This window comes from Mustela nivalis, assembly GCF_964662115.1.
Source record: "Mustela nivalis genome assembly, chromosome: 2".
In the NCBI taxonomy this organism is placed as follows: domain Eukaryota; kingdom Metazoa; phylum Chordata; class Mammalia; order Carnivora; family Mustelidae; genus Mustela; species Mustela nivalis.
In genome coordinates this window covers 145189736-145197382 of record NC_139021.1, presented here as the reverse complement: position 1 = coordinate 145197382, position 7647 = coordinate 145189736, and positions in this window count along the sequence as shown.

Here is a 7647-nt window from a genome sequence, read left to right as displayed (position 1 = left end):
ATGGGTCTAAAAACAGATTAGATGAAGAGGATAGCTTTGAAGAATCATTCAGAATTAGAAAATTCACATGTATTTAGACTTTTAGTTTCTGTAGGTTATATTATGAATCATGGGTTTGTTTAACATTTTTCAGCAGCTCAGGGCCCCTATTTCCCCCAAGATCTTGGCACCTTTCATCAGAGATGACTTTCCTCCTGTCTGCAGGGTCATCTGTAGTATTTGCTGCAGTGTTTCTTATCAGTTCTTCCCAGTCTGAGAAGCCATAACCAGGCTCAGAAGCTATGGACACCGGGTAGTCTCATTCTCTTCTAGACTCAGCTGTGCTGGTATCCCTTTTTCCCTCCATCTGAACCCAGACTCAAGGCATCTCTGCTCCTGGCTTCACCCTATAACTGATACATCCTTCCTAGGGGAGTGGAATGTCCCTTCCCATTGTCTCAGAGTTACTCCTCCCTCTCTCAAGGGCAAATCACTCCTTCTCTGGAATACAGCTCTTACCTATTTTCCTGATCAGGGAAGCCTTATCATGTAACTAAAAGTCTTGTCAATCAGGAAAAAAGCGGGGGGGGGGGGGGCATCCTTGAGAATGGGGACTGTTCAGCGAGGGAAAACATCATCCTCTTCTGAGATCAGAAGGCCTGGGCCCCCAGAGGGTCAAAATGGACTTGTACCTGGCCCACTGTCCCACCCCCATTTTGACCTTGACTGTGGAGTACAGGAAGGCCCTGCACCCAAGGGGATCCACCCTGTCGCCTCTGGTCACCTTCAAAGCCTGCTGTAAGGACCCTCACCAGCATGGGGTGGGGTGAAGGGCCCTCAGCAAGCAGCCTCAGTACATCCATCCTGCCACTGGGTGGCACTGTGACTCCTCAGAGAGGGAACAGCGCCCACGGGGAGACTGACCACAAAAAGGACTGGGAATACCATGCCTGTCCTAATGCGCTGGGCACTGTGGTTACAAAAGAGAACAAGAAATGGTTCCTGCCACCCATGAGCCCATGGTAGGACAGATAAACACATGGAAAATGGATTAATTGCTCCAACAACCCATTCCAGCTGTGGGGCTCAGGGAAGGAGGAGGCACTTGAGACTTGATGCACAATTGGCCATTCCAGGACAGGCTGGCTGTGATGGTGCTGACTCCCAGGGCACACCGCACAGATGGGGATGGGGGAGGTTCACGGACTCCCAGCAAGGAATGGCAGGTAGGGAGCTGAGGGTTGGGGGTGCCTGGCACAGGTGAGGAAGGATGGGCACTTGTGCACAAGGTTTCAGCACCAAAAAGCTCAGGTGCTCTTTGTGTCCATGGAGCACTTAGCTTAGAGATGTGGTGAGGCCCCTGGTGCTCCCACGACTAGAAAATGCTGGAAGATCCTGGCAGGAGCAGAAGACTACTGGCGTCCTGTCCTCTTGCTGTGCTTTTCTGAGCTCAGCCTCCAGTTCCAGCACTGGTCCCATCTTGCCGCAGGATCCTGGGTCAAACACCAAAGCTCTCTGGCCTCCGTGACTGTTTGTGTACAAGGGATCTTTCATATGCACAAATATGTTGAAAGATGAAAAAGTTTAGTCAGAAGCCACAGCACGGGGAAAAAATAAGTCAAAGAGCATCAAGAGCTACTCACGCTGTTTCCTGCTGCCCTGGTCTCTTTGGAGGTGGGGCCACTAGGGAGGAGGACTCCCTTGGCTCCCTTCAGGCCTGGGCAGGACCCAATAGAAAACCAGATAGTATCTATTTGTCCTTGGAGAACAGTCCATCTCCACAAAGTCTGTAAAAATTTTTTTTTAATTTTTTAAGATTTATTTATTTGACAGAGAGAGTTCACCAGTAGGCAGAGAGGGAGGCAGAGAGAGAGGGAGAAAACAGGCTCCCTGCTGAGCAGAGAGACCAATGTGGGGCTCCATCTCAGGACCCCGAGATCATGACCTGAGCTGAAGGCAGAGGCTTTAACCCACTGAGCCACCCAGGCGCCCCAAGTCTGTAAAATTTAATAAGCAGAACTTTGCAGCAAGGAAACAATTTAATATCTGGTATATACGTTTTCATTAAAATCTTAAAGATGGAACAAAGACTCTGTTTTCAAATTTCCTACTCAGGAGTTAACTTATTATGGTGTTGAAATCCACATGGAAACAGTTGAACTGAAATGAGCCTCCTAAAACAAAACACAAGTAGTAATGGACTGGCAAGTTTGAGACTAATGACTTCAAACCCTGGATGGTGGGTAAGGCCTCAGCCTGACTCTGGTCCACACGCACAACCATCAGAAGGGGGTGCCCGTTGTATCCCTTATCCCCCCCCCCACCACCACCATAGGAATCTGGGGACCAGCAAGGGTACTCAGGGGTCCAGGCCAGTGCAGACAGTACTATTTCAACCAGATACTCCCCACCTCCTTTTGTAATTTACAAATGAAGCTGATAAGAGGTGATAAGGCCCTTGGAGATACCCAGTGTTTGTCAGGGAAGAGGCTTCTCCCTACACTCCCCTCTACTAGCATCCAGCCCCAGAGCCAAACCTGCCCATCTCAGACTGGGGAATCTAGGTCACCTTTTAGAGAGATTATTCCCTCCACCTAGTGAGGATTCCAGAAGAGGCACAAGGGGCTTTGCATAGCATAGTGCATAGCATGCACATCCTTTTCATTAAAAGGTGTATTACAGTTCTGTTAAATTACAGTTTTCAAAGATGCTTTTATATGCACATTTCACTGCAAACAACATAAATTTTATGTAATTATTTGAATAATGATGAAAGGGAAGAGAGGAAGCCTGGGGAGAGGTAATGGGGATTAAGGGAGATAAAGTCCTTCCAGTCCCACCCTCTCCTCTGCCTTTGTCCATTTGCTCCTAATCGGTTACTTTTTAAAAGTATAATCATGCAGGGACGCCTGAGTGGCTCAGTTGGTTGGACAACTGCCTTCGGCTCAAGTCATGATCCCGGAGTCCTAGGATTGAGTCCTGCATCAGGCTCCCAGCTCCACAGGGAGTCTGCTTCTCTCTCTGACCTTCTCCTCGCTCATGTTCTCTCTCACTGTCTCTCTCTCAAATAAATAAATAAAATCTTAAAAAAAAAAAAGTATAATCATGCAGCAATAAGTCAAGAAAAGCCTTGGCCCAGGCTTTGGAGTTCAACACCACAGTCAGAAGGTATGTAATTACATCCCCAAACTGACAAGAAGTCAGCACACACTAGACTAGGTACAGAAAGCTCCAGCTTTATGCACAGAAAACTGGTCTTGGAAGAGGGGTGATTGAGTTTTCAGAAGGTATGATGTGACGCCCACACACACAGATTTATTATCTGCAACTATATGTCCCAGAAGAGTCTTTTGAGGGACATGAGAAGTTCTCTATTCCTCATCTGTCTTGCAGAATACTTCTAACCTCTTTGCAGAGTATCCTAGCACCCCTGATTTCCTTTTATACATTTTAGGTATGTAATTTAGAGCAAGTGATACTGTATCTGGTCTTCCCATCAATCAGAGCTTACGGTTGACTTTGACATTGTCAGTACCTTGGTCATGTATTATCCTCAACACTAAAAGAACATATATAAACTAAATTTTTAAAAATAAGTGGTAAAAGATACGAAAAATACAATTCATAAAAGGTTAAGAAATGCCCAGTGTTAGGTGAAACTGTCCCTCACCTTTTATGACTATGCCTATAATCTGATACAACTGAGAATAGTTTCAAAATGTTTCAGTGTGTATGCTCTGATAAGCAATTCCACTTCTCCAAATGTATCCTATGGAAACATCCATTCAACTAAACAGAGACAGATGTACAAGGATTTTCATTGTAGCTTTATACAGTATAGGAAATTTATTATAGAAAAACTGGAAAAAAGCATAAAAGTCCCTCAAGAGCAGATTCGGACTTCTCCAAGCTTCAGCCAGACGCAGGGAGCCGAGCCAACAGGACCGAGCGCCGAGTGCCCCTCTCACTCCTGCGGAGCCCCTGCTGGAACCCTCTGTGCGACTGGTACCCGGCGCACAGCCCCTTCTTGGACCGGGCCTTCAGGCTGGCCCGGCTGCTCCAGGAGCACGCGCAGTGTGTGGTTGGGCCACAGCAGCTGGCAGGGCTATGTGCGCCCACTGCCTGGGGCGGCGCTGGAGGGCCCTGACCCGCAGCGGTGGCGGTCCCCGCCTGTAGCCCTGGGCTCTGCCCGCAGCTCCGAAGCGCGCGGCTCGGCGATTCCGCAGACGGTCAACGGCTGGCTTGTCCCTGGACGTCCACCGCTTCGCGCCCAGGAGTTGACAGTCAAGACCAAGGACTGCTGGTGGCGATCACCCGCAAGCACGGAGAGGCAGAAGGAGCATGGCTACATCTCGCGGTGCCTCACTAGAAAATACACATTGCTCCACATCCCATCCCCAACCCCTCCTCCCGGAGCTCTGAAACCCTCAGTTCCTTTCCTGGGGCCCATAGTCTCTGGTTGTTTGTCTCCTTCTCTGATCCCTAACCCCTTCGGTTTTTCCTTCATTCTCCTTTTGTCCTCTGTTCTATTCCTTCTGTCCCACATATGAGTGAAACCAGATGATAATTGTCTTTCTTTCCTTGACTGATTTCACTTAGCATAATCTTCTGGGTTCACCCATGAGCATGCAAATGGTGGGTAATGGCTGAGTAATATTCCATCGTATGTATGAACTGCATCTTTATCCATCTATCTGTTGAAGGGCACTGAGGCTCTTTCCACAGCTTGGCTATTTTGGTCATTGCTGCTATGAACATTGGGATGCATATGGCCCTTCTTTTCACCAAATCTGTATCTTTGGGGTGAATACGTAGCTAGTAGTGCAGTTGCTGGGTCATAGGGTAGCTCTATTTTTAACTTTTTGAGGAAGCTCCATACTGTTTTCCAAAGTGGCTGTACCAGCTCTCATTCCCACCAGCAGTGTTTCAGAGGGGAGAGGGTGAGGGGTTGGGGTAGCTGGGTGATGGTTAGTAAGGAGGACACACATTGTGATGAGCACTGGGTGTTCTGCGCAACTAATGAATCATGGAACACTACATCAAAAACTAATGATGTACTACTGTATAGTGACTAACTTAACTTTAAAAAAAAGAAAAGAAAAAATACATGCTCCTCCCTACTGTGGACCCTACCCTGGTCTCCCCCTCTCCATTCCCTGAGGGCAGGCTGACGCTAGAGGTGCCAATTCCAAGGCCAGCCACCCAGTCATCAGAAGTCACTATCCCTGGGTACCTGGATACCTCAATGGGTTAAAGCCTCTGCCTTCGGCTGAGGTCATGGTCATAGGGTCCTGGGATAGAGACCCACATTGGGCTTTCTGCTCAGCAGGGAGCCTGCTACCCACTGCCCCACCCCTGCCTGCTTCTATGCCTACTTGTGATCTCTCTCTCTCTCTGTCAAATAAATAAATAAAATCTTAAAAAAAAAAAAATTCAGTATCCCTGTCATCTTTAAGGCACCTTAGAGCATGGGGGCCCAGAAGCTGGGACATCAGAGCAGCCTGGAGCCAAGGAATGGGCTTAGCCCTGCTGTCCACCTGTCACCTCTGTAGCCATTACTACCACCCACCAGTAGAGTTCAAAGCAACAACGCCCTCCTCCCAAAAAAATGTAGCTTGGTTAAACTATTGGTTAACCATACAACAGTCCATGAGACAATTAAAAAGTATAAGGTAAATCTGTACCTCTTGGTATATGCCAGGATGTCCTCAAAATACTGTCAAGTAAAAAAGGAAAGCAGATTAAAAACTAGTATGGTCCCTATGAGTTCTATGGAAATGTATGAATCTATATATACATTGAAAACCTGGAAAGTTACACAGGTTAAATTTGTTAAATTTCTGTGATTGACTAGCTTTGGGATGGATTTAAATTTTCCTGTTTTCAGGGTGTCTGGGTGGCTCAGTCAGTTAAGTGTTTGCCTTTGGCTCAGGTCCTGATCCTGGGGTCCTGGGATTGAGCCCTGTATTGGGTTCCCTGCTCAGCCGTGAGCCTGCTTCTTCCTATTCCTCTCCCCCTCCCCTGACTTGTGTTCTCTCTTCCCTCTCTCTCTCTCAAATAAATAAAATCTCTTTTAAAAACAAAATAAACGTAATAAATTGTCCTGTTCACATCTGGATTTTTAAAAAAAAAAACTTCTATAATATTTCTTAGTATTATGATCAGCTAAAAAAATAAAATAGGATTCCCAATTGGGGAGAAAACAAATATTCCAACTCCTGAATCTTTGAACATTTTATGAGTTATCTACCTTCCTACAGGTCAGGGAGGAAGCCAATTATACCATCTCAGTCGTATACATGGGTACCTTGAACCCCCAAAAGTATAGGGATCCTTGCCAGGATCACACAGACAGAAGCACATGTTCCCACCTCTTCAACTAGATGTTTCACAATGAGCTTTGTTTTGTTTCGTTCTTTCTGGCAGCCATACTTTCTGCCCCGAGGATCTTCAGGCAGAGCTATGTTGGTATCCTGTATTTTCCTGTAACAAACACTGTCAATATCCTGCCTGTCCCTTCTTAACCTTTATCATTTCATTGCACACGAGCCTGACTTCTGAATGCCAGCCACTGTAGATAATTGCCTGACAGCACTTTCTGGCTGCTGGAAACCACTCTGCCTTCAAAACAGTCCAGAAGTGACAGAGAGCTAATCCCTCCAGGTAGCAGCACTCTACTTAATCACAGGCAGCAGCTGCTCTGTAAATACCCCCGTGCCCCCACACCTCAGGGGAGTAACACTGTAGCAGGCATTCTACACTAGCTTCCCAAGTTCTGTAGTGGGACTGACCTCCAGATGCCTGCAATGGTAACTTGCTTGGTAACATACCCTGTATTGACTTCCTTCCCACTTTCCCACCCCCTTACTAGCATTTCTGGGAATCCCTTCCCAAATGGAACACTTTCACTGAAATCCTTATCTCAACGAACAGTCTTGGGAAAACTGGACAGCCACATGCCAAAGAAGGAAACTGGCCCAGAATCTTATACCATACACAAAAATTAACTCAAAATGGATTGAAGATTTGAATGCAAGTCATGAAACTGCAGAACTCCTAGGGAAAAAATACAGGGGGTAAGCAACCTGACATGGGTCCTGGCGATTGTTTTCTGGATTTGACTCCAAGAGCAACAAAAACAAAAATAAACATGTGAGACTACATCAAACTAAAATCTTCTGCACAGCAAAGGAAATCATCGACAGAACAAAAAGACAGGGGCACTTGGGTGGCTCAGTCAGTTAAGCATCTGCCTTTGGTTCAGGCCACGATCTCAGGGTCCTGGGATAGAGCCCCGCATTGGGCTCCTTGCTGAGTGGAGAACTTGCTTTTCCCTCTCCCCCTGTTTTTGTCCTTTCTTTCTCTCTGTCAAATAAACAAACAAATTTTTAAAAAATGAAAAGACAACTTACTAAATAAGGGTAAAAACTTTCAAATCATTTATATATATGATTTTATCCTAATATATATAAATAGCCTCTGATAAGGGGTAAATATCCAAAATATACAAAGAACTCTACAACTAAATATCAAAAAAACAATCTAGTTAGGAAATGGGCAGAGGAATTGAATAGGCATTTTTCCAAAGAAGACATACAGATGACAAACAGGTACATGAAAAGATCCCCCAAATCGGGCACCTGGGTGGCTTAGTTGGCTGAGTGTCTA